At 45.6% G+C, this 15000-nt stretch overlaps 1 protein-coding gene across 5 annotated transcripts in view; it reads left to right on the plus strand.

Moving 5' to 3' along the window:
* The window catches only part of egh (beta-1,4-mannosyltransferase egh), a 147596-nt gene that overhangs the window by 42565 nt on the left and 90031 nt on the right, over positions 1 to 15000 (plus strand). The window lies entirely within an intron of this gene.

The following is a 15000-nucleotide window of genomic DNA, read 5'->3' on the forward strand; positions in this document are numbered from 1 at the left end:
GTTGTGTACGTTACGTTAAGGGAAGGTGCTTTGGTCACGTCAAAGGGGATGATCTAGTTACTTTAGCGCAGGGGAGGTGCTCGAGTTACGTCAGTGGATGTGCTCCAGTTTCGTCACGGGAAACACTATAGGTGCGTTAGGGAAGAGTTATCGTTACGTCAGGGGGAGGAGAGGGGAACTTTAGTTACGATATGGGAAGGTGTTCTAGTTTCTTAAGCAGAAGTGTTTTTTCTAGTTGCGTCAGCAGGAATCCTGGTGTGTATGGGAGGCGCCTCAGATGCGTTAGAGAAGTTGATTACGTGTGAGTGTGTGTGTGTTGAGTCAGTGTTGTCACTCGCGGCTTTGTGGCGGTAGAAGGAGGGAGTTTTGACCCACACGGGCGATAGTCAGCATCTTGAATGTGAAGTTTGTGCGTTTTTCACAATCAGTGGAAGAAAATATTGGAATAGAAAGTCCCTAACCTGTGGACGAGGATCATCTCCTGACGGAGGAAGACCTTGTGTAGGATGTGGTAGATGAGTCCTCACTGAAGAGCAGAAATGCTGCATCGGATGTCGAGGGAGAAATGACATATCGGGGACATAGGTCGAAAGACTTGCTTTGGAAGGAATCGGACACTCTTGAGAGGAGGTTCTAGACCAGCTCAGCAGCTCAGTATACAGAAGACTGAGAGCTCTGACAGCCTGATGGCGTAGGCCTGACGGTGGGGATTGAAAACGGCCGCCTGAGTCGTTGTGTAAGGTGAAGGAGGCTGGATGGTGTGGGAGGTTGGCCGCTGGAGTAGACCAGCGTCGAGTCATCGGTGTGAGGCAGGTCTGTGACATGATGACTGTAGTATATACGGAGAATCTAAGGACATTTCCTGAGGAAGTGTGTGAATATACCGTAATTTGTAGTCATTTGCTATTTAGTACATTTCCTGTGATAAGGATATGGGTTTTGAGGGTGCTTTGATGTTGTTTCTTTCATTGTGTATGATGGCATAACCTTTGACCTGCCTGACCCCTGTGGTGCACCAGGCATGAAACATTTGGCCAAAATCTTGGGTGATGGCTTTGTTGCGCCAGGTTGTTGCGAACGCTGCAGTGATCAGGGAGTCGTTAGCACCAAACCGTACCGCTCCCCTCAGGAAACACAGCTATACGACCCCGTAGATCACATCGTAACACACACACACACACACACACACACACACACACACACACACACACACACACACACACACACAACGTCAATTCTGTGGCAGGAGGGGAGGGGAGTTAGTGGCGGTGATGAGGTGGATGTTGAAAGAGTAAGTTGACAGGTGTTAGTATTGCCTGGAGGAGGTGTTGCAGGAACCTGTCGTCTGTCTTGGCTCCAGCAGGAAATTAAAGAGTAAGGTCAGGCTGACACTGAGTATGTATGTGCTGGCGATCGTCCACTTGTGAAATATTTTTCAGATGGGGGTTTTGACAGTCGTCGTAGGTGACTTGGCTCCGGCTTTGATGTCACTTCTCCTGTCACTGGGAAGATTCTGATATATTTCTGAAGTTTTCGTAGTACAATAAAGTGATAGGAAGAATGTGAAGTCCAGGCTTGCCATTAAACAGTCTGGTGTAATGGGTTGGTCGTGGTGATCAGTCGTGTGGTTGGCACAACCATGTTTTGGAGCTTTGTCCACATCCTCTTCCTTCCCCACATCCACCCGCGTTGGGACGGCAGCCTTCAATGGTTCAGTAGTCGACCACAGCCGAGGTCTCCGCCGAGGAACGAGCCCCCGAAATACCAGTGAAATACCTCAGTGTTCCCTTAGTGACTTGATGCGTGTTGTTGTGGAGGCAGACACCCGGGGTTGTTGTTGAGTGTCCCAAGTGGTGCTGCGGGTTGGGAGGGTCTGGTTGCGTGGGACAGGGCCGTGGAGGAGTACGAGATGGCCCACATGCTCGCTCTAGGATATCTTACTCCGTAAGTTATGATGCGGGGCCGTGGCACAGGCTGGGCTGCCTTCACTGTGTATGGCTTCTCCCAGAGAGGTCGTACACACGCCTTTGGAAGCCCGTATTCCTTCCTGGGCGGCATGAACCACGAAACCGGATATCACTACCAGTCAACCAGGTTACCTGTCTTGGTAGCTCGACCTCCTTGTTGGCCATCCGTCACTCAGCTAGTACAGGCGCACTCGTCTACTAGCCATGGGGAGGCGAGTGTTTGTCTCTTCATCGTACTGGAAATCGCTCCTGTTCTTGTGTTGTCTTCGCTTTCATTTCCCTGAAGGCTTGGACGTCAATCTTGCAACAGCATGTCCTTTTATCTTTGATTGCTACCAAACATATTCAGGTATACTGGAAAGGTTTTTTTTTTTTTTTTTACCTCTTCATTACTGTCCAGTCGATCTTTGTCGTTCAGCACATTATTTGTGCCAGTCCATCAATGTCTTGTCTGTCTCATTCAGTTCCCATATCAGTTTTTGACCCATCGTGTCATCCAGATTACCTGGCTATGTGTTTATAGTTTTTGTAAAAAAAAATTTTTTTTCAGCAAGCTATGACGTGCTAGTGTCCGTAGGTGGAACTAAAGTGACCGTAAACTAGCAAATGAATACAGCAGTCTCAAAAAAAAAAAAAAAAACAGTACAGGTAGGCGCTAACACATCGCAGAAGGAAGGACATTTGAACTTGAATTTTGAGTTTGTTGCAGGCAAAGGAAGAGTTGCAGTTCTCAGCGTCCAGCACTTCCCATAGAGGAGACAAGCATTAACAATTGATATTGCTAACTCTATAAGAATAAGCAACTGCGTGAGACTATACAGTTCTGCAGAGATTGGGAAAGATGCTGAATATTTCTTTTGCTTTTGCAAAGAATCTGAACCACTATTGGCCCCATGTGCACAGAGAAGATCGAAGCCCATGACTGTAGAAATATGTATGAAATTTTGAGAAAAGTTATGAATTGGTATAGCGAAAGTGTATCAAAAGACTCGGACTTCTTCGATCCAACTTTGAGAAAACCATTGATATCATCCCTTTGCGTTTTGCTGCGTAGCCAAACTCCTGGAACTCTTTTGTGATGGAACCACAAAGGCATTGAAGAAGTTTAGAGACGTGTGTTGACCCCAGTATCATGATGAAGGCCTAAAGATCTCGTAACAGCTCCTCTGTATTAAGGAGGAAGCAAAGACATGTCAACAGCTGACTGGCCATTTGTACTAACAATGTGAAAAATGTTTTAGAAGCGGTGTAGAAAATAATGTGTGCTCTACCTTGGGACAACGAGGATTTGCGGCTGGACGATCTCATCTCTCACATCTGTTCCAACATTAAGATCACCGCCAAGAAGCCACTGACGTAAAACCGACTCTCATATTTACAGGGATTTCGCGACGGCCTTCGACGACTGTGCCTGGAGTGATGGCGCATAAAATATGAGCTGGCAAGAGTGTGGGGATATTGATGTCTTTTCTGATACAGTTGTGGTCGTGGGCCTGAAGGAGCGGTGACGGTAGCGAATAATGTGGCAGCTTTTCATGTAAGGATGAAAGAGCCTCTCATAGCTGGTCATTGTCATGGTGTCAGGTATCCAAAGGTGGGAAGATTATGACCTGTTGCTCTTTGAAGAATACTACCATGAATATTGTAAGACACGTATCATGGACGATATTACCCTGATGGTTATCAGCAGGTAAGAAAGATAGATTGTACTCGCCAGAATTATTTAGTGTGGGTGTTTTCTGGACATGCTGATGGAGTGGTGGTAGTTAAGGGAGGTAAGCAGTACTGGAGGTATGTCTTTTTTTGGCTATAGAGGTCGTCGCTGTAACTTGGCTATTGTATCGGTACAGTATAAAGGTAGTACTAAACAAACTTTGCTTTGCTTGGTGAAGTGTTGGTGATGGTCAGGTTATGGGTTGATTGCCCCTTGCTTATCACCATTACCCTGTGTTTTTCCCTTGCCATCCCTTCACAATATTCATCCACTAACCATGGTTGCACCCTCCGTTCTTCCTCATTCATCTTTTTCCCTCCTTTTCCATGTCCCTTCACTTCATATTTCGTCGTACATTTTTCTTTTTCATTATTTTTTTTTTTTCACTGGCCCGATACCTTTGTCTTTCCCTTTCTGCAGCTCTCTCCTTTCACCTCTGTACTCTCCCCTTCGTCTCGTATTTCTCTGGCCTTCCCATGTGCTGCCTTTGCCCATTCCACCATCGATATATCACCACAGTGCTCACAAACGTAGGCATTATCAATATTCATTCGCAGGGGAACCTTGTGTTTGTGTCATGGTGCTGGTGTTGCCGTAGCACGTCACTTGGCTTGCTGTCATTGTGTGTTGTAGTTGTCTATAAGTTGTTCTCGTTTGTTGTTCGTGGTTGCTCGTGTGAGTCATTTGCCAGTCTGACGGTTGGGGAGAAAGAATCTTCCCTGCGTATTTCATGCGTGTTGTAGATGGCGACTGAAGGGGGCGGAAGCTGGGGGCTGGAGACCCTCCCCATCTTGTGTTTCACTTTCTAGAATGTGGAAGAAAGCAAGGGTTGCTCATCCTCCTCGAAGGCTCAGGCTTGGGTGTGTGGATGGATGCATTTAAGATAAGAAAGGAGATAAATATATATATATATATATATAGTTTGTTTGAGGAAAGAAACCTGGATGTTCTGGCTCTGAGTGAAAGAAAGTTCAAGGGTAAAGTAGGAGTAAAGCTAGGGATCAGGGATTGGTGAGGGGATAAGAGTTAAAGAAGGGTTAGCACTGATGCTGAAGCAGGAGTTGAGGAAGTGTGTGAGTGTAATGAAGTGAGCTCTAGAGTGATGCGGGTAAAAAATGAAAGTAGGTTGCGAGAGATGGATGATTATTGGTGCCCCTGATCATAAGAAGAAAGATGTTTAGGGAGCAGCTGAGTGAGCCAGCAGTTTTGATGCACGAAACCGGGTATTATTGATGGGCAATTTAGATATGCAGGTGAGTAGTGTGGCAGCTTAGGGTATAGTAGGGTACATTGGGTATTCAGTAGTGTGAATGGAAATGGTAAACAGTTTGTGTGGAGCTGTGTGCTGAAAAAGGACTGGCGAATGGGAAAACCGGGTTTAAAAAGGGAAATACTTCAGTATACGTATGTGAATAGGAAAATTGGTCAGAGGGTATGATTGGATTACATACTAATTGATAGGCTTGTAAATGAAAGAAACTTTTGGATGTGAATGTGATTAGAGGGGCAACTGACGGTTTGTCTCATCATTACATTATGGAGGCGAGGATGTAGATTTGTAGTGGTTTTTGGAAAAGAGGAAACAGTATGAGTAAGGAGAGAGTGGTGGGAGTAAGTGAGCTTAGAAAAGAACTTGTGTAAAGAAATACTGGGGAGGATGTAGGTGAATGTAGAATGACTAAAGGCTAGAGTAAATGAAGCGAGGGGAGTTGATGAAGAATAGGAGGTATAAATGGATACAAGGTATTGGCTGTAGATGAGAATGTGCGGAGGAAGACGGATGTGTTGGAAATTAAATGTTTGAGGACAATATGTGGTGTGAGGCGGTTTGATCGAGTAAGTAATAAGAGGGTAAGAAAGAGGTGTGGAAATAAAGAGTATGATTGAGAGGGCTGAAGAGGGTGTGTTGAAATGATTTAGACATATCGAGAGAATGAGTGAGAAGAGGTCAACAATGAGAATAAATGTATCAGAAGTGGAGGGAACAAAGTGAAAGGGGAGACCAAACTGGATATTGAAGGATGGGGTGGAAAGGTATTCAGCGATCGGGGCCTGAACATGCAGGAGGGTGAAAGGCGTGCAAGGATAGAGAGTTAGATCGATGAGGTATATAGGGGTTGATGTGCTGTCCGTAGAAAGGTCTATTAGACCTGGTCGTGGAGAGGGACCTGTGGTTTCAGTGCAGTATGCATAACAGCTGGAGAATGAATGTAAGCGAATGTGGCCTTTCTTCGACTGTCCCTGGCGCTATCTGGCTAGCGCGGGAAACTGCAATCAAGGATGAGAAGTGGATATATATATATATATATATATATATATATATATATATATATATATATATATATATATATATATATATTACGTATGTTTCACTAAAACGTTTGCGTTTTTCCCCCAAAACCTGTTTTCCATAAAGAAGCAAAATGATACAGAACGGTCAACGACACTGGAATGGTTTGTCGCAGTTGTCTTGTAAGCAGTCTGGCTGTATGGTCGACAGAGGATCAGGTTTGTCATGATAATAACTGGTGTCTTGCTCGCCTTGCCTCTTTACCCAGGGAGCTCTAAGAGAGTCTGCCTGCTGGGTACTGCTTAATGTGTGTCAAGATGCAGAAAATTATTCTTGCCTTCCGTGCAAGAGACAGAGGCTTGGGCAGGTGTCACCTAGCGAGCCGGGAGGGTGTCATCACTGCGGCGGAGGATAAGAATAACAATTGTTCAGGAGTAATGCTATTGTGGACGAGAGTACACACACACACACACACACCATTCACGCTGTAGAGCTTCCTCTGACTGGACAAAGGCTATTGTTATGGGGGACGCTGCCCCGGGGACCAGGATGCTGGAGGCACCGTCTTTTATAAAGGATATTAAAACTTGGGTGTTACTCGTGTTCAGTTTATGAAGATGATGTTCTTTGGCAGAAACACAGGTACGCCTTCGCGTGGTGTCAACGTCTTGGTGGTGGTGGTTGGGGGTCAAGAAAGCTGGGTGGAGTGTCAGGGGAACGTGAGAGGTGTCGAGGGTTATTGAACAGTCGGGTTAAATCTTGAAGGTGAAGAGTTACGTAACATTATCCTCTCACATCCTCGTACATTTGATCTTTAAGGAACTACGAGAGGAAGGAAAAAGGGTTCATATATACTGTAATGTTATGTCAAGTAAGGCTGTATCATGAAGGCGATAGACAGCTTGTAATTTGGGTGTCTGTTCGCACTGAGGTTTGCCTCCGGAATGCTGAGTTTCAGTGCGTTGGAGGTTCTACCTATCGGCTCTCATTTACACCTCTTCCCAACCTAACTATTATCATGACCATCGCTTATAATGACTGTGTAGACACAGTCGGGTGGTGAGCGCTGCTCTGCTGCGCCATGCGTCACCAGGCCCAGATGTGGAGGGGCTTTAAAATGGCAAGCTGAGACAAGGCCTCAAGTCTCGTTATGTAAGCATCGAAATGTGTTACCAAGCCGCCGTCTTCTGATGACCTCCACATTTCATGGAAATTACTCACGGAGCGAGGGAATGGCCTCTTTGGCGTCTAGCACGTCGGCCACGACGATGTCCACAGGTAAAGCAACTCTGATGTTAAAAAAGAAAGTATTTATAATGTTTCGGGTAGGATGGAAGTTCATCCTTTGAAAAAAGGTACGAGTCCGGTTGTTTGTGACAGACTCTGGCTTATTGACTTAGTGCTTGGAAGCCGTTTAAGCCAGCATCACACACACACACACACACACACACACACACACACACACACACACACACACACACACACACCTGATTAATCGAACCCCCCGTCCCCCCAAATGCCAGGTGGGATGGATGCTGGTGGTGGCAGCTCTGCAAAGGTCGATCCACCAGAGTTTTCATCTCTCTCTCTCTCTCTCTCTCTCTCTCTCTCTCTCTCTCTCTCTCTCTCTCTCTCTCTCTCTCTCATTGCTTGGGTGAAGATAGGTTAGCCTCTGTGTTTTTGAGAGCCACATGATTGTCGAGGTATCTTGTCAACCAATAAATTTAGGTGTCCACTAACTACTTGCACAACGGTACGACCCTTGAGCACAGCGGTACGACCCTTGAGCACAGCGGTACGACCCTTGAGCACAGCGGTACGACCCTTGAGCACGGCGGTACGACCCTTGAGCACGGCGGTACGACCCTTGAGCACGGCGATACGACCCTTGAGCACGGCGGTACGACCCTTGAGCACGGCGATACGACCCTTGAGCACGGCGGTACGACCCTTGAGCACGGCGATACGACCCTTGAGCACGGCGGTACGACCCTTGAGCACAGTACGGTATGACCCTTGAGCACAACGGTACGACCCTTGAGCACAGCGGTACGACCCTTGAGCACAGCGGTACGACCCTTGAGCACGGCGATACGACCCTTGAGCACAGCGGTACTACCCTTGAGCACAGTACGGTACGACCCTTGAGCACAACGGTACGACCCTTGAGCACAGCGGTACGACCCTTGAGCACAGCGGTACGACCCTTGAGCACAACGCTACGACCCTTGAGCACAGCGGTACGACCCTTGAGCACAGCGGTACGACCCTTGAGCACAGCGGTACGACCCTTGAGCACAACGGTACGACCCTTGAGCACAGGTGTACGACCCTTGAGCACAACGGTACGACCCTTGAACACGGGTACGACCCTTGAGCACAGCGGTACGACCCTTGAGCACAACGGTGGGCAGCAGGGTTGAGTTCTTGCTATGTCTGCCTGGTGTTGGTGGTTGATTATGAAGATGTAGTCTGGTGGCGAAGGATCTAGTGCTGTTGGGAAGACCCCGAGTGCTGAACAGAAGTCGTACGGTTTATTATATAATTATTGGAAATATATTGAATGTCGTGTTTAATGTCACTTTTCCCGTCAGTTTAACACTGCATTCCCTCATTCGTTCCTTAGTGAAATCCCTTCTTCAGCACTTCATCATTCCCGCATCCTAGAATATAGTGGTGTCAGCAGTGGGCAGTAACCCAACATCTTAGACATTTCTCCAGTGTACGTGACACCAGTGGGAGCGTTGCAAGGCCACTGTGTTATTATCACAGATAATAATGATTGTTGACAGTTCAAAGCTTGCTTACACCATGGGTGTTTTGGTAGCATTTTCCCCTTGAAGTTAACTTGATCTGTTATCAGATAATAGTTGGCGCACCTGTTCAGTTTGCATACTAGAAGATTAGAATGATCTGCTTTGCATAAACTATAGAATTAGAAATGATCTACTTTGCATAAACTATAAAATTAGAAATGATCTTTGCGTATACTATGAAATTAGACTGGTCTGCTTTGCATAAACTATAAAATTAGAATGATCTACTTTGCATAAACTATGAAATTAGAAATGATCTACTTTGTATAAACTATAAAATTAGAATGATCTACTTTGCATAAACTATGAAATTAGAAATGATCTACTTTGTATAAACTATGAAATTAGAAATGATCTACTTTGTATAAACTATAAAATTAGAATGATCTACTTTGTATAAACTATGAAATTAGAAATGATCTACTTTGTATAAACTATGAAATTAGAAAGATCTACTTTGTATAAACTATAAAATTAGAAATGATCTACTTTGCATAAACTATAAAATTAGAAATGATCTTTGCGTATTCTATGAAATTAGACTGGTCTGCTTTGCATAAACTATAAAATTAGAATGATCTATTTTGCATAAACTATGAAATTAGAAATGATCTACTTTGTATAAACTATAAAATTAGAATGATCTACTTTGTATAAACTATAAAATTAGAATGATCTACTTTGCATAAACTATAAAATTATAATGGATCTACTTTGCATAAAACTATAAAATTAGAATGATATATATATATATATATATATATATATATATATATATATATATATATATATATATATATATATATTCACTTAAGTAAGTCGTGATGTTTGTACCTAGATATTAAAGAGCTTAACTTTCATCTGACTACCAGCAGCTGCCACCCGCAGCTGAATGACTTTCGAAATGTATATATTTTACGGAGTGTCGTATTAGTCGGCATCTGTCGCTGTGTGAGGAACATGCAACACCTCTGAATACAACAACAGTGAGGCGATTTATTGTACAAAATCCGAACTGAAGATGAAATTACCGGTCACATTAGAATGAACTTCGCTCCTGTTTTGATGGGAGAGTGTTGCCACGTTCGGATATCTCTTATCCATTCTTATATTTGATTCTTATTTCTTTAATATAGTTTAACTATGAATACTGTGGAATAACATTTTCTTTCCCTTTTTAGGGCTGAAAACAAGGTTTACATATCTTTGCCTCCCCGCCATGTAAAAACCCAGTACAGGACTTATGTAATCTAGAGACGCCAGGATTTAAATGGCTTTGCGAAAGGTTTTACTTTAAATTTAAGTTCTGGGACGCGCCACCATAAATGCCGTAGACTTGCTGAGTAGGAATTTACATAAACGTGCGTGTGTGCTTATTTGAATTACGGGGATAGATTTACATTCATGGACCAAGATTCTTAAATGTAAAGTGTGAATACCCTTTGGTTATATATATATATATATATATATATATATATATATATATATATATATATATATATATATATATATATATATGAAGGGAAAGTCGCAGTTCGGTAGGAATATATATATATATATATTTTTTTTCATACCATTCGCCATTTCCCGCGTTGACGAGGTAGCGTTAAGAACAGAGGTCTGAGTCTTTGAGGGAATATCCTCACTTGCCCCCTTCTCTGTTCCTCTTTTAGAAAATTAAGAAAAAAAAAAACGAGAGGGGAGGATTTCTAGCCCCCGTTCCCTCCCCTTCTAGTCGCCTTCTACGGCACGCAGGGAATACGTGGGAAGTATTCTTTCTCCCATATTCCCAGGGATAAGGAATATATATATATATATATATATATATATATATATATATATATATATATATATATGTGTGTATGTGTGTGTGTGTGTGTGTGTCTAGGCGGGAGATCTCTCAAACTTGCTTCACTGAATGTGACTCCTAATTCCTCATTAGTAAGCTTCTTCGTGATGTTCTCAGCTTGTGTAACGATTTTCACATCCTTCTTAGGCAGATTACCAACAAACAGGCCAACGTATATAGCAAGGGTAGCAGTAAACTCGACTTTAAAAAAGTACAGTAGAGAAATTCTTCTTTAGGTGTACAGTCACAACAGCTCTTTGTGACTCGTGTCCCATTCTCAGGTGTAAGCTCAGTACGTCATACGTACAAATTTCCAAGACCTAAAGAGAAGTTACTGACCAGTGAGAGATGAATACGGTTAGCGGCTACTTTCCTGTGTAACCAGTGACAGTTGGCTGCTTCAGGTCCGTGGACTGTACTGCTTCATTACAGCAACAGTTCTCGTCCCGCTGTCGCTGGGTCAGGTCAGATGACGAGCGCTAGGTAACACCAGAAGATCGTCCGTCCACTGGCTCATACTTGGGATCAACACTGATGGAGAGGGCCTTCGAGTATCTGAAGGCATCTAGGGTCGGGTGAAGTGTCTTAAAATATGGACGTTTTCTCCACATCTCTCGTGAGGGGTGGTGTTGAGGCAAGGATCTGAGGTGTGTCTTCGAGATCCTACTCCATAAATGACACGATAGACGCCGGGATGATTTAGTGGCGACCGGTCCCATAGCTGTGTAAGCATTGGAATTCGTACATATGACATGATTCTTCTGGAAAAGTCGTTGGTCTTGATGCTTGGTTGTTTTTAAGGAGAGATGTGATGCCTCCTTGCTTTGGCAACAGAAATACGACGAAGGCTTGTATGAAAGATACATGTGTCCACTCCCGTTTAAAAAAACGTGTGTGTTGATATTGTGTACCATTTGTTTTTGTTTGTGAAATTACTTTAAAGGTAGAGAAGAATAATCACATTTAATAGAAACATACGTTTGAAAGGTTATGTGTGTGTAATGTCTGTATGACTGTGGTTGTGAATGCAGTGATATGTTGCGAGTTCTTGCATGTGTTGTGGCAGGAGAAACCAGATATATATACATGATGTCATCTGCCATATAGAGGGGTTAGGTCTCCTCACCCCCGCCGCCGCCTTCCATCATCCCCCCTGTGTCAGAAACAAAGTACAAAGCCTCTTGTCCCATAGTGTGTGAGGGGGTAAGGTTACCTTAGGGGGCCACATGACGCGCCCAGTAGTGAGACGTTGCCATACTGATGCAGCAGCTTGTGTGGGTGAGGTACTGGCGGTGCTGGGCATTTAGTAGTGCTTCATAAAGTCAGGTGTGGGTTACACTGGTGATGACCTGGTTGTGCGAGGACTGGCGAGATACAGGTACCCTGATGTCATGCAGTGTGGTGGGCTACAAGATATGGGTACCCTGATGTCATGCAGTGTGGTGGGCTACAAGATATGGGTCCCCTGATGTCATGCAGTGTGGTGGGCTACAAGATATGGGTCCCCTGATTGTCATGCAGTGTGGTGGGCTACAAGATATGGGTCCCCTGATGTCATGCAGTGTGGTGGGCTACAAGATATGGGTCCCCTGATGTCATGCAGTGTGGTGGGCTACAAGATATGGGTCCCCTGATGCCATGCAGTGTGGTGGGCTACAAGATATGGGTACCCTGATTATCATGCAGTGTGGTGGGCTACAAGATATGGGTACCCTGATTGTCATGCAGTGTGGTGGGCTACAAGATATGGGTCCCCTGATTCCATGCAGTGTGGTGGGCTACAAGATATGGGTACCCTGATTGCCATGCAGTGTGGTGGGCTACAAGATATGGGTCCCCTGATGCCATGCAGTGTGGTGGGCTACAAGATATGGGTACCCTGATGCCATGCAGTCTGGTGGGCTACAAGATATGGGTACCCTGATGTCATGCAGTGTGGTGGGCTACAGGATATGGGTCCCCTGATGCCATGCAGTGTGGTGGGCTACAAGATATGGGTCCCCTGATGCCATGCAGTGTGGTGGGCTACAAGATATGGGTACCCTGATTGCCATGCAGTGTGGTGGGCTACAAGATATGGGTACCCTGATTGTCATGCAGTGTGGTGGGCTACAAGATATGGGTACCCTGATTGTCATGCAGTGTGGTGGGCTACAAGATATGGGTACCCTGATGTCATGCAGTGTGGTGGGCTACAGGATATGGGTACCCTGATGTCATGCAGTGTGGTGGGCTACAGGATATGGGTACCCTGATGTCATGCAGTGTGGTGGGCTACAGGTTATGGGTCCCCTGATGTCATGCAGTGTGGTGGGCTACAGGATATGGGTACCCTGATTGTCATGCACTGTGGTGGGGTGATGGGTATGGTTGCTGTGACAGTGTGCAATGGGTAAGGTTGTGTCGCGTGGTGAGGTAAGCCAGTAGGCCTCGGTTCTGCTACCGCCCGCGTACACACAATTTCTTTTATCGTGTCACGCCAAAACAGTGTGTGTGTCTACCCCTTAATATAATTGGACAGTGTGTATAACCCTTGATATAAACAGAGTGGGTTTATAACCCTTAATTTAAACATGAGTCAGGCCCTTTGAAAGGCGATCCTCGTGTTATATGAGATAATGGCTTTTTGTTGCCCCCATTTCCTGAGCTGTGGCTGGGGAGGACTGGTCTGTCGTGGCAGGTGGGACACGCTTTCTGTGTGGGACGCGCCCCTTGATGCTGAGCACGTCACTGACAACGTCTGTGGTAGCGAGGGGCACCACTTACGGCGGGACCAGCATGATATAGTTTGATCCTGGTCGTGACACTCGAAGTGGTATTACCGTGGTCGTAAGAGGGGAATCTCGCCACGACTTTAAAGCCCTGTTTTTTTTGGGGGGGTGAGGGAGGAACTTCCTCTCTGGACACTATTGCTCAACCCGCGAAGTATGAAGACCTGATCTATATTGCCCCGGTGCTGAGCGTCGTGGTGTTCGAGGGTATTACCGTCTCGCGCAAGGGTCGACCCGTCAGGCTGCGTCCTGTGTAGCATGCATAAGGCAAGGAAGATCGAGAGAGGCTGTAAGGAAAGATGTAGAAGCTTCAGGGAAAGGCTGGAGGGTGGAGAAAGGGGATATCTAGAGAGCTTATCTGCTGTAGTGCCATGTGTTGTGTACATCTAGAAAGGCGTTTAAGGGTTCTGCTGCCTCTTGTTGTTTGTTACCGGTAATGTAACAACACCATGAGATGATATGTTCATGAGAAGGTGATACGAGTGTTATTGTGTACCACACCACACCACATGGTTATTGTCCTCTTGTCTTGCCAAGGTCAGGGCCTGAGGGTAGACATCCCTGAACCACCTGCATTGTTGCACTCCTCGTCTGCACTCATGTCTGCCATACGTCTGCTCTCATGAGTGCCGCATGTCTGCTCTCATGTGTGCCGCATTAGTCTGCTCTCATGTCTGTTGCAGTGAGAAGATTTCTTAGATATTCTTTCGCAAGAATGTAGTCGTAGATGGCCTTGTTTTAATTCAGCCGAGAAGCTTCTCACAGCTGGAAGTGTATCATTCGGACATGTGTTCATTGAAGTGGATAATATTTTCGTCCCTGCTCATGAATGAGTGTGGACTCCTGTGCCGGTGGTGGAGGGTGTAACGCTTATGGGGCTGGGTGCGTATGTGGGCGTGTGTGGATTGGTGTGTTAAGACATGTTACACACGGTAGATTGTTATTGTGTGTCATAAGGCGGCCTTAGAGTGTAGCAGAGAGGAAGACAAACAGCGGGAAATGTTATATTTAATGCTAAATTGAGGTTAAGAAAGGCGTCGTGTCAGCCAGGAGGAGGGAAGTAGGTGTCGTCATGGGTGTCAGCCAGGAGGAGGGGAAGTAGCTGTCGTCATGGGTGTCAGCCAGGAGGAGGGGAGTAGCTGTCGTCATGGGTGTCAGCCAGGAGGAGGGAAGTAGCTGTCGTCATGGGTGTCAGCCAGGAGGAGGGGAAGTAGCTGTCGTCATGGGTGTCAGCCAGGAGGAGGGGAAGTAGCTGTCGTCATGGGTGTCAGCCAGGAGGAGGGGAAGTAGCTGTCGTCATGGGTGTCAGCCAGGAGGAGGGGAAGTAGCTGTCATAATGTGTATTAAGGGAGAGGGAGGAGTGTATCCTGGCAACGTTAACGTGTCAACACCCAGCCAGCCAGCCTGTCCCACTGCCCTGATTCTCCTCTGTATATCTTCACCATCTCACCCGCCTGATGCGCCCTTAACTAAATAGGTTATCGTACCAGCATCACTCTAACTCTCCGTGCATTGAGGTTAAGCACGTAAGGGATGCGTTTATGGATCTTTAGTATCAGTGAGCCATCCTGCCTCCATTAGCGTCCCGGAGAG

The sequence above is a fragment of the Panulirus ornatus genome, chromosome 42 (genome assembly GCF_036320965.1).
Source record: "Panulirus ornatus isolate Po-2019 chromosome 42, ASM3632096v1, whole genome shotgun sequence".
Classification (NCBI taxonomy): Eukaryota; Metazoa; Arthropoda; class Malacostraca; order Decapoda; family Palinuridae; genus Panulirus; species Panulirus ornatus.